The 12,822-nt window shown below is 41.2% G+C and overlaps 1 pseudogene; it reads left to right on the forward strand.

The window, feature by feature from the left end:
* LOC104216929 (probable caffeoyl-CoA O-methyltransferase At4g26220) overlaps window positions 1-12,822 on the forward strand; it is a 37,774-nt pseudogene that overhangs the window by 7,185 nt on the left and 17,767 nt on the right.

Raw genomic sequence — 12,822 nt, forward strand, 5'->3', positions numbered from 1 at the left:
TTCTTGTTTTTGTATAAGGCCCTTTGCGAGCATTTGTAAATATTTTCCATGAATATAAGAAGTTCCCTTTCTTTTCACTTTATCTTCGATTTGTATTGATTTCTGCTTCATCTTTATTTGTGAAAAGTTTTGGTGTTACAACTTCAACGATCAAGTGAGCACTGGCCCGGACTCAGAATAAACCCTTAGGTATTTTAGTGATCAGTGGGCGATCTTTGAACTTATAATAACACTATACCTCTTAAGGTTTTTTGGTAACCTTCGAGCGATGCTCAATTCAATTTGATGCGAGCCAAGGATGGTGGGACTCTTGACTCCGAGTTGAGTGAGAGCAAGGTCTCGAACTCTACATGTTTCGGCCCTTAGGCTCTTTTTATATTGGCCCTTAGGCTCCTTTAGGTCAGCCCTTAGGCTCTTTAAATTGGGCCAATTCGGCCTCTAAGATGGCTATACTTTTTCCCTCTTTTCGGCTAAAAGACTCAGTGAAATTTTCTTATGCCTTAGCATGTATTTTTGTACCCGTTGTGTTTTTCGAAGGTTCAATTGAACTAAACCTCATTCGTAATCTATTCGTGTTACGATAATTAAATACTTCTTGAGGCTTTTGTCAAAGGCTGATGTTATTGTAGCCTTTCAATTATTCGAGGGCTGATGTTATCGAAGCCCTTTTTTTATTTGCTTTTGCCGAGGGTAGCCTGATTTAACTGGGTTTTTTAAAAGTATTGGAAGGACTTTAATTTTATGGAGGAAGTCAGATGTCTCCGAGCCGTATTATTTTGGCCGTAGCTTTTTTTATATGACCGTAGTCTTTAATGTGGCCGTAGCTTTTGATATGGCCGTAGCTTTTGGGTATGTCTCTTGGACTTGTTTCCCGATAACCCTTCGAACTTGTTCGAAAGGTTAGTCCCTGAGTATGATGGCCTTGGCCTTTATTTCGAGGGGAGGCCTATTTGAGGTCTTATGAATTCGAGTTTAGATGACTCGACTGCGTTGACTGTCGATGGCAGTCCCCGAGTATTCTAGGTGTGTTTTTGTTTTGGCCCTTGAGCCGTTTCTCATAGAATTACAAGTATGTAGCTCGTATAATAGTATACCTTTTTGAGACACGAAGTGTTTTGATATAGAAAGAGTACTTCTTTGAGTAATTGATACATGCATACATGTTTTGCCGTCGGGGAACTCCGATGACCGTTTGGCCCATATGAAAAGGTACCCTCGATGTCTTCGATCAAACACCTGCAATGAGTTAGTTTTAAATTCAAATGGACAAAAGGAGAAAACCATACCTTAGTAGTAGTATCATTTGAGTAATGATACATTCCAATTGTTCGACAGTTGTTTGCCTTCCATCGTGCCAAGTTTGTAAAATCCTTTACCGACGACTCTGATGACTCCCAATTTGGTCCTAGTTTCCCTTCATTCGGATCTCGAGTATTGAGGGTGACTTTCCATAGAACTAAGTCCCTGATTCCAAAGCGTCGAAGGTTGGTCCTTCTATTATAGTATCTCTTGACTCTTTTCTTTTGTGCGGCCATCCGAACTAGTATGGGTTCTCATTTTTCATCTGATAGCTCAAGGCTGGTATTCATGGCCTCGTGATTTGACTCCTCTGATGCATGTCGAATCCTGGCGCTAGGTTCTCCAACCTCGACCGGGATTAATGCCTCAGAGCCATATACTAAAGAGAACGGAGTAGCCCTCGTGCTGGACTTCGATGTTGTTCGATATGCCCAAAGGACCTCGGGTAGAACTTCTCTCCATTTTCCTTTTGCATCGTTTAACCTCTTCTTTAAGTTTTGAATGATGGTTTTATTTGTTGACTCGAATTTCCCATTCCCGTTCGGATGATATGGCATTGATAGAATCCTCTTTATTTTGTGTGCTTCGAGGAACTCCGATACCTTGCTGCCGATGAATTGCTTGCTGTTGTCGCATACGATTTTGACAGGTATCCCAAATCAACACACGATATGGTCCCAAATGAAGTCAATAACTTCTTTTTCTATGACCTTCTCGAAGGCATGTGCTTCTACCCATTTCAAAAAGTAGTCAGTCATAAACAAAATGAATTTAGCTTTACCTGGGGCCATTGGTAGAGGGCCGACTATGTCCATTCCCCATTTCATGAAAGCCACGGGGACAGGACTAAGTGTAGTTGCTCAACTGGCTGATGAATCATTGGTGTGAACCTTTGACATTTATCAAATTTTTTAACAAACTCCTTAGTGTCCTTTTCCATGCTATCCCAGTAATATCCTGCTCTAATAATTTTGCGGACCAAAAACTCGGCACCGGAGTAATTCCCATAAGTACCTTCGTGGATTTCTTGCAGAACATATGGTATTCCCCAGCCCTAAACATACTGCTAATGGTCCATCGAACGTCCTCCTGTACAATATTCCATCTTCATCTAATGTGAACCTAGCAGCCTTGGTTCGTAGAGCTCTTGACTCTTTATGATCCAATGGGAGCTTTCCATTTTTTCAAATAATCGATATACTTATTTCTCCAGTCCTATGTCAAGCTAGTAGAATTTATTTCGGCATGACCCTCCTCGATCACGGATCTCGACAACTAGACGACAGTCCCCGGGACTATGTCATCTTTTTCAACCGATGATCCCAGATTTGCGAGCACATCGGCCTCACTATTTTGCTCTCGAGGCACGTGATATAGTGTCCATTCCTTGAAGTGGTGCAATGTCGCCTGCAATTTGTCCAAGTACCTCTGAATTCTATCCTCTCGAACTTTGAATTGTTCACTTGGTTTACCATTGTGAGCACGTGATTTTTGCCCTATATGAAATACTCCAACTAATTCAAAACAAAATAATTTCTTTCAGTGTTTGCAATTTTGTTGGATTTCGTGGTATTTTTTGTTAATTATTTGCATTTGTCTGTGCACGTTTATTTTATTTAATTCATGAAAAAATACAAAAAATATGTTGCATCTGCATTTAGGATTTAATTTTATATTTTTATATTTATTAGTAAATTAGTTTGTTTATAAAAAATGAAAATCACAAAAAATAGTTCATTTTGCATTTTTACTTTTTAATTTTGAATTGTATAATTTTTCTTTAAATTTAGGATTTAATTAATTATTATAAATACCATGGTGAGTGATTAATCTAATTGGGTAGGTTAATTTAGTTTAAAAAATTATTATTAATTAATTTAGGTTTTATCTTAATTTTTTGAAAAAGAAAAGAATTTTGAAATTGAAAAAAGGGAAAAAGAAAGAAATTAAAGAAGGTCCAAATCTGGGCTAAAACCCATTTAATTGTCCCTAGCCCAAACAAAATAACCCAATACCCGGCCCAAAATCCTTTGTCTTACCCGGTCCAAGTAGTCCATCACCCAAGCCGTCGAAACGACATTGTAAGGGAGTGGAACGACGTCGTTTCAAGTTCAGTTTTGCCTTAACATATCCTGGCCCTTCATCTTGCTTCATCCGACGGTCCATAGCATATATCTCAATCCTATAAGAGTGTCTGAAACTTCAGAAGACACTCAGTTCATCCAAACACTCCTGTACTTCGTCTCCCCAAGACAAAACCCTAATTCCCCATTGTTACCGGCGATACAGCTCCAAATCGCCACCAAATCTCGACCACATAATCCCCACAGTCCCTTAAACACTAAACTACATCCACTTTTCCCCAAATCCTCTCCAATTGTCTTTAATTCCAGATCGTAAAAATCGGAACCCTGATTCTTCCCTTACCTCTGTTCCGGCATGCAAGGTCGATGTTATTCACCAAGCATCAAGATTGTTTCGAGCCGAAATGAGTGTTAGACGGTTGTTCTCACGAGAACAACCCGACTAACACTCGTTTTTTATCCAAATCAAACTGGCCGGAGTTTATCAAAGGTGTAGGGTAAGGTATTTCTTCTTCCGGTTTCTCTCCCCTCACTTATGTCTGTGTTTCTTCTTTATTTCCTACATCCTCTTCCCTTATGTTAGTTTTCTCTGATATTAGCATCTTCTTTGTTTCCTTTCCATCTATTTTCCTTGATTTGTCGATTCTGTTATTGGTTCTCAATTTCTAGCTACAAGCAATTTTAGTTTTGTTTTCGATAAAAGGGAGATAAGAGTCATTGGGTTTCTGTTTGCTTCCGGACGCCGATTACTGAGTTTAGTCATGGCTTAGCTCAAAAGTCAAGCCCAATCTGTTGGTTTGTGTTTGATAAATTGATAACAAGTTCACAAAGATTGTTTTAAAATGCCTACGCCTTGTTTCCTTTTCATTTGATTTGGGCTTGACTGTATTGGGCTGTTTAAACCAGGCCTCACTTGGCGTCTAGATTTACCAGGTCACCTTGACTCACATCTGTTTTGGGTCTGCCAGTAGTTTAAAGGGTAAATAACAGTGGTCTTAAAGGGTAATGTAGGGAAATTAGTAGAGGGAATCTCATTGTAACAGAAAAGGAAGCTTCTAGGAAGTTGGGGGAGGGCTGTTTTGAAACTCTGATATTTGAACTAAGGGTAGTTAAGCAAAAACAAAAATTGGCTAAGGATCTCTAAGCTAAAATGAAAATATTGAGAGGTGCAAGGGGCAAAATCTGAGATTTGTATTTGTTGCCCTAACACCCCTCTATAAAAGGATCATTTGCTGAAATTTTAAATGAGGAGATCTTTTTTTTAAAAAAAAATCAGATACAACTAGAAATACTGAAAAATTATTGTTCCATCAAGATCTTCTACAATTCTTGAAGTTTATCTTAGTTTCTGAAGTATATTCTGATCCATCTGGGTTTGAAAGTGGTTTGAATTAGGGGCTGTTGCTTGTTTCTGCTGCTATTGGTCTATTACTGCTGTTTCCTCTTAGTTGCAAGCTAACTGTTGGTCTATTTTGCTGTTATTCAGGTACACATTTATACATTCCACCTAATGTAAAGCTTGATTTGGAATCGAACTGGAAATCTGGAGCTCTGAGTTGTATTCACAGTTAGCTGTGTTCATATTTTAGTTTACTTGTCTACTTTTTTATTTGGAAAATTTCGCTTATTGCCTTTCAAACTATGAATATGTGATCAGAGACTGAGCTTATGGATATCATATGACCTGGTAGTTTAGTTTGATGTCCATCTTAGTCTAATTCTTCAAATGTAGTCATTTGCATTACTTCGTTTTAAGGTCAGGATTTAGACTTGTTTAAGTGCAGTCAATTCGATTTTTTTAGACTTTAAATGTGTACTAAGTAAGGTTTTTAAGGCTACTATAGTATGGATTTGAATCTTGTATACAAGTCGAATTGATGGTTCAATGCCATAGCTTTTGAGTCTGATTTGTGCGATAAGCCTCGATGTTAGGAAATATCTTGTTTTCCTATAGTAGGGGTCTAAGTTTGCTTCGTTATTTTTCTTTAGATCTAGTTTAAATTGGTTTCATGTTTAGCTTAGTTTTTTTTCTTTATCTTTCAGAATCAGAGTGTTGTATTATAATCTTTTATTGCATTGTCTTTTAAAATTCAAGTGAGGCATTTTTGTTCAGTTATACCTTGGTTCATATGCATACCAGTCAGTCATGTGCTGGCCAGGGCCAATAGGCCCAGCTGACTTTTGGGCCTGGTCTTGGAGGCCCCTTTGGAAATGAGGAGTGGTCTAGCTGTTCTCGTTTGTCCTGGGCCTCCTCGTCTAAAAGTTTTATTGTTTCTGACGTTAACTAATGAGGAAGGTCCAGCTTCTGAACATCTAACGCCCCTTCCCTTCTCCCTAATAGTTGCAGACCTCGGCCTTAAATCGTGTTAGTTCAATTGTTTGTGGTAGTTAATCTGAGGCAAACCATAATTAGACACTTAGTAACAAATGGCTCTTGTGTTAATTTCTTAATATAGATATAAAATAACAAATGTTCGTAGAGAAACCTTTAGGACCGTTTAAAATACCATCGTGATTGTGGACACGTTTGCGTGACACAGTTACGATTTCTTTAAAAATAAATCGGAGTATACGTTCGCGTAACTTCAGCTAAACTTTCTTAATAATACAAAGCGTTATTAATTATGGACATGTTCGCGTGACATGATTTTTGACGCGCCAAAGGAAAAGAGTATACGTACGCGTAACTCAATTCTTTAACTATGAATAATCAAGTGATTTAAAGGCGGTAAAGGGTAAACGCACATAGGATCTAAAATCAGTAATTTTAATAAGCCAAGTATGATCAGAGTGACCGTGCTAGAACCACGGAACTCGAGAATGCCTAATACCTTCTCCCGAGTTAACAGAATTCCTTACTCGGATTTCTGGTTCGCAGACTGTAATACAGAGTCAGTCTTTTCCTCGACTCGGGATTTGAACCGGTGACTTGGGACACCATAAATCTCCCAAGTGGCGACTCTGATTTTTTTAATGAATAAACAATCCCGTTTCGATTGTCCTTTAATTGGAAAAACTCCCTTATATATATACCCTTTATGCGGTGTAGTAAAAAGGAGGTGTGACAGCTCTGGTGTTTCTACTGGGGATCGAACCCAGAATCTCTGGTTCAGGGTTCAAGAATTCAAGCTTGTTAACATGATTTTTACTTGGCTATATTTATTTTTAATATTACTGTATTCTGTGAATCTTTTATGCTAAATACTATCTATTTACCGCTTTAATATTATTTGAATTGTATATAAGTGTCTTCTTACGCCATCCATCTGAGTCTTCTGGAAATGGTGCATACGTTCGCGTAGATCGCTTTTTCTGTAGAAATTATACCAAATAGAACTAGGCTGGGCAAGCGACAAGACCGGGTAGACTTCAGTTCTCCCGGTACGTCGCCCCCTCCTTGGCCCCAGTTGTCCGCTCGGGTACCCCAAGTCTAGACCAAAACCCCAGGATTTAAACCTAGAAAAACACAGCCCAATGCTGGATCCCTAGTAGGAACGTTTGTTTGCATCATGTGCATTTGACTTAGGGGACTCAACACAGGGGTTGGGTCCGTCTAGGACAGGTATGCCCGAAAGAACAGACCATCCTGATGCATTCCACGTGCTATGTGAACATTTATTTTGGCTTGCATGCTGACCGACCAGGGAAAATAAAGCAAAAAAGAGAGGGAAAACCAAGAGTGATATAGGGAAGGAAATAAAACCCGGTTCTAAACATCCCGATATTTGAAAAGCGTACTGAAACTTTGCCCAAAATTTTTCAAAAAAGGAGTTATTCCGAAGGAGTCAAACACGGTGTTCTTTCAAATGTGTCAAAATTGACCGAACTATGCAGGTCTGATTCTCACCGGATGTGGGATACGTAGGCAACCTACATAAGGTTCAGCCTTATTTTTGAAAAAAAAGAAAAGAAAAACAATAAAAGAGAGTCGGTGGTCGAGGGAATGCAATCTTGATTTTTGGTCAAAATATGCCAATCCAGCTTCGGCTATGTCTTAATCCGTTCTTGCCGAGGTAGTCTCAGAGTATTTTTTAGTTGTCGAAAGGCTATTTTCGTAAAATAATGGACAAATTTGTGAGGAGTCATAAAATAATCCCCCCCCCTCCGACCTCAAAATTCGCGTGAAATTGGAAAGGGGCCGCATTTGCAAAAACAGCCATTTGGCTAAAGTTGCCATATAGGGGAAGAGATTATGATTCTTTTCTTCTTTTATTTTCTTTTTTTTCTTCTTTTCTTCTTCAAAAAATTGTTTACAAAAGGGTCAACTTGAGTCAACCCTAACCTTAATTTTCCATAGGAACAAATGAATACCATCCAAGAACCGCCAGAAGAGGTCAGGGAACAGGGTCGGCTACACTTGCATATGTGGTGGAATGATCTAGACGAAGATGGTTGGAAATGGGTGAAAAAGCACTTGGGTGTTCTTATTGACATCTTTGAGATCAAACCACGGAAATATTTGATCAACCCTTTGGTAAACTTTTGGGATCCTGTCCACAATGTCTTTCGTTTCTCGGATTTTGAGATCACCCCTACTTTGGAGGAGATAGCCGGGTACATTGAATTCAGACGGAATTTGAGGAAGCAACAACTTATATTTCCAAGGGCTCCATCGGTGTACATGTTCTTTGACCTCCTGAATATTAGTAAACAGACAAATAAGGAACGTGTGAACAACGTGTGTTGTGCTTTCCATTTCTTATACTTCAGGTTCGGGTATTCTGCTGGTTTTGAAACGCATGAAAAGGGTATGAGAAACAAACAAGACAAGGGCCTTGGGCAAATTCATCGCCGGTTCACATTTATTGTGGCATTCTTGGGGATCATGGTTTTTCCAAATGAGAAAGAGACTGTGGATATTCGTATGGCTAGAATTGCACAAATCCTCACTACTAAGGAAGATCATACACTTGCCCCGTTGGTGCTGGTAGACATTTATCGAGCATTGACTTTATGCAAAGCAGGGGCTCAATTTTTTGAAGGTTGCAACATCCTTCTGCAAATGTGGTTGATCGAACACCTTCGCCATCATCCCAGATTCATGAGTTATGGTTCGAGCCCGAATAACTTCATCACTAGTTATGAGGAGAGGGTAAAATATTACAACGCACCAGAAGGGTTTGAAGCATGGGTCTCTCACTTGAAAGTTCTTAACGCAGGTCAAGTCGAGTGGACTATAGGATGGCTCCCGAGGACAGAAGCCATCTATATGACTGCTACCAAAGGCTACCTGAGGTTAATGGGTGTAAGGAGTATTCAACCATATGCACCGTAGATGGTCTTGAGGCAATTGGAAAGGTATCAGGTTGTGCCTGAAGATGAAGATCTAAGCACCTAGGTCATAGAGTTGCATCCAGAAGCTGCATTGCCTGAGGCTGTAGTTCAGCAGGATTGGAATAGCTATCGGTATCTAAAAAATGGCACCCAGGTACCAGACATCGCCAAGGGGGAAGTAGATCCAAATTATGTTGCTTGGTTTGAGAGAATGTCTTATGTAAACAACGAACCAGAGCCCGAGAGGCCCGCCAAAAGGCCTCATGTTCAAGCCTTTGATGATAAAATTCAAGAGAGTTTAGCTTGGGGGGAGAAGGAAAAGGAATATAAGGCCATCATCCATGGTCTACGAGAAGAATTGAGAAATGTCACCTTCAATAATGATTTGCAGGCACAAGAGGCCGAAGGTGAAAGGAGAAGATTGGTGCAAGAAAATGAAGCCCTCAGAGCTCAGGTTCGACAGTTGAAAGTTGAAGCCGAGAACCCAGGCCGAAGTAGGAAAGATGAAAGGCTCATCTATAACCTTACTCAAAAGGTATGTGACTATGAAGATGACCTGCAGAAAGCTGAGTCTGAACTAGCAAAAGCACGGGCAAGGTTGGCTAAAAGCGCCGAAGGGCGTGCAGCTTATGTTCAACAAATGAAAGAAAGATATGAAAGAGGGGTCACAGGTTGGGAAAAGGCAATTGGCAACCTCGAGGGTGAAATGGCTAAACAAGCCAAAAATTTTAAGGCTGAAAGAGAACATTGTTACGCCTTAATGGCACGGCTAGAAAGGGACTTGCAACAACTCCAAGAGCATAACCAGGTAGCCGAACGAACTTTGGAAGCCAGAACCGAACAAATTGGGTGTTTGTTGCAAGAGAAGGGCGTCATAAGAGAGCGAGTCAAAAGGGTCGCCAACTATATCGCAATGAAGTGCAGTAGCTGTGAGGATATGACGAGATCTATGTTCTTCGCTACTATGATGATTTTTGTTTGCCGAGTAATGGAAGATCTCTACCACCTTCAGGGGGATTTAGTGAGTCGGCCCGCAGCAAGGCCGAATGACGCCCCGCGAGTCCCGGGGACAATCGAGGCATTGATGTATTCGTGATTTCTTGAGTCTGTATTTTCTTTCCGTTAAAGTCTGCCAGTTGTTTTGAAGTCTGTATTTCTGTTATCAGAGTATGTGGGTTGTTTGTTTTTGAGTCTGTATCTCGTTCTTTCATCAGAGTCTGTTAGTTTCTTTCGAGTCTATTAGTTTCAATCCTTGTAATAGCATTTTTTTTATATATGAAAACTGAAAATCCCAAAATATTTTTACTTTATTTCACACTTATTCCCAAGAACTACGCTTGGTCTGCTTCATGCAGGGTCATGATACGTAGGCAATCTCCATAGGATTCGACCGTAACCAAATAAAAGAGAGAAAGAAAGAGTGGAAAAACAGGAAAGAAAAGAGAGGAATAAAAATCAAGAGAGAATAAAAACAAAGAGAGAACGAAAGGAAGGAAAAGGAAAAGAAAGAAAAGGGGGAAGTTTGCAATCGAAAGTAAGAAAAGGCCGGAATGACGCATGCAACCGATCAAACACATAATAGGGACGGTTAACTATTTAGGTGCATTCATGTCCAATGTGCGGTTACCAATCTGTTAAAGCCTAATCGCTGACAAGGTTGTTGTTTGATGTATTAAGCCCAGGTAGGTGGTTAGTTGACTGGCATTCTGGAAACTCACTCCTACAACACCCGATCAAAAGACAGGCTGAATATGGTCGACCAGGAACCGGAAACAAGTATTATCGACCCATCAAAAGAGGTGGAAGAAGTGGATGTTAATGCGATGAGGGAGAAATGTATAAGCTGAAGCAGCAGATGGCTGAAATGTACCAAGCCTGGGCGAAGGGGCATCCACCACCAGTTTATCCCGCCAACCTTGCTTATATCCCACCATCAGCCCAACCTACGGAGCCTTCCACTGTGAACTCATCTCCAGCCTTTCCCCTCTGCCAACAATGCCATGGCGCCACTTCCCATACTTCTCAAGCTCCACCACCCAAACAAGTCCCATACCCTCCCCCACTAATTACACCTGTTTTTGTGGCACCTCTACCTGCTACATTACACCGATTTTCCAATGAACCCATGTTACAAACTCACGACAACTAGTATTATCCACCTGAACCCACCTTCAAAGTTCCAGAACCATATCCTTACACCCCTCATCTTGATATCCCGGCAGAGACCGAGAAGTCGCCCAAAAATCCCGAGCATAAAGAGATGATCCGAAAGGTCAAAAGCTTAGAGCAATCGTTCCGAGATATGAGGGGGCTGGGTGGTCAAGTGAGTGTGGCCTATAAGAATTTATGTCTGTTCCCAGATGTTCAGTTGCCAGCAGGGTTCAAAATGCCCAAGTTTGATCTGTACGATGGGCATGGTGACCCGGTAGCACACTTAAGAGGATTCTGTAGCAAGATGAGAGGAGCAAGTGGAAGAGATGAATTGCTGATGGCATATTTCAGCCAAAGTTTTAGTGGATCGGATTTAGAATGGTATACCAGGAAAGATCACAACAGGTGGTACACATGGGACAATTTCGCCCAAGCCTTCGCTTGCCATTTTCAGTACAACCTCGAAATTATCCCAGATCGTCTGTCATTGACAAAGCTGGAAAAGAAGCCCGGTGAGAGCTTCGGGGAATATGGATTCCGTTGGAGAGAGCAAGCAGCGAGGGTTGACCCTCCGATGAAAGAAAGAGAGATGGTTGATTATTTCTTACAGGCTTTGGAACCCACTTATTTCGGTCACTTGGTGTCAGCCGTAGGTAAGTCCTTTAATGAAGTCGTGAAAATGGGAGGCATGGTTGAAGAGGGACTCAAGTCCAACAAGATCATGAGTTATTTAGCAATCAAGGCGACCACTCAGGCCATTCAAAACAGTACTGGGGGTGTGCTCAGGAAGAAGAAGAAGGATGTCGCGACAATTGAGTCGAGAGCTTGGGTTGGATCCAGGAACCTTCCCCGTTACTACAACCAGCCGCAACCCTATCTCCAAACTTACCCCCACACTCCATATAACCCACCACAACACTATTACCCATCGCCAGATCCCCATTTTTCTGTCCATCACGCACAAACCTATACCCAGCCGCCTGCTCACTCACAATGGCGTGTGCCAGCCCCACAAAACCCATACCAAGCTCCACAAAATAACTACCCACCCCCAAAAGCCCACAGAAATCCTCCTGGAATGGGTTTTCAACCCAACCAAGCCTTTAAGAATAAGAGGTTGCAGAAGCAAAAGACTTTCACTCCATTGGGAGAATCGTATGCTAGCCTATTCTACCACAGACTAAGGCTAAATTGCCAAATCCCCCTCCTAGAAGTCTTGGCCGCTCGGTGAGTTGTGAGTATTGTTCAGGGGCCCCGGGACATGACACAGAGAAATGTTGGAAATTGAAAACAACCATTCAAGAACTCTTTGACACCAATCGGATTGAGGTCCAAGCTCTGGAGGCGCCCAATATCAATCAGAATCCCTTGCCAGCCCATTATGAAACAAATATGATTGAGATAGTGCATAGGGGAGGGGAGCCTAAGAAGCATTCGCAGACCATCATGATGATTCGGGCTAGTGAAGCCAGGCCATTTGAAAAGTCAACCAGTGAGAAGTCTGTGATCAAGTTGAACAGGGCAAATAATGAACCATCTGTGAAGGTCAAGAGGGGGCCCTCGAGTGACGTTGCAGGAAAACATGAAAAAGTAAAAGTGGTTGTGCCAGGAGTGAGGAACAAGCCCGTGGTAATTGTGAACGGCGCCCCCACAGATCCTGTTGTTATCAAACCGGTAACTCAATTACCGATAGTTGACAGCAAGACAGTCCCATGGAATTATGAGCGAGTGACCGTGACTTACAAAGGGAAAGAGGTTAAAGAAGAAGTGTGTGAGACTCATGGTTTGACTCGATCGGGAGATGCTTTGCCCCCGAAGAGTCGAGAAAAGCTAAGACCTCAAAAGATAATCTAGTGTTGGTAAAGAAAGTGGTGACTGAGGAAGAAACAAAGGAGTTCTTGAGAAAAATGAAAGTGCAGGACTATTCCATTGTGGAGCAGTTGAGGAAAACACCAGCTCAGATTTCATTATAGTCATTATTGATCCATTCCGACGAGCACTGTCGAGCTTTGAT

This window comes from Nicotiana sylvestris, chromosome 5, assembly GCF_000393655.2.
Source record: "Nicotiana sylvestris chromosome 5, ASM39365v2, whole genome shotgun sequence".
NCBI lineage: Eukaryota > Viridiplantae > Streptophyta > Magnoliopsida > Solanales > Solanaceae > Nicotiana > Nicotiana sylvestris.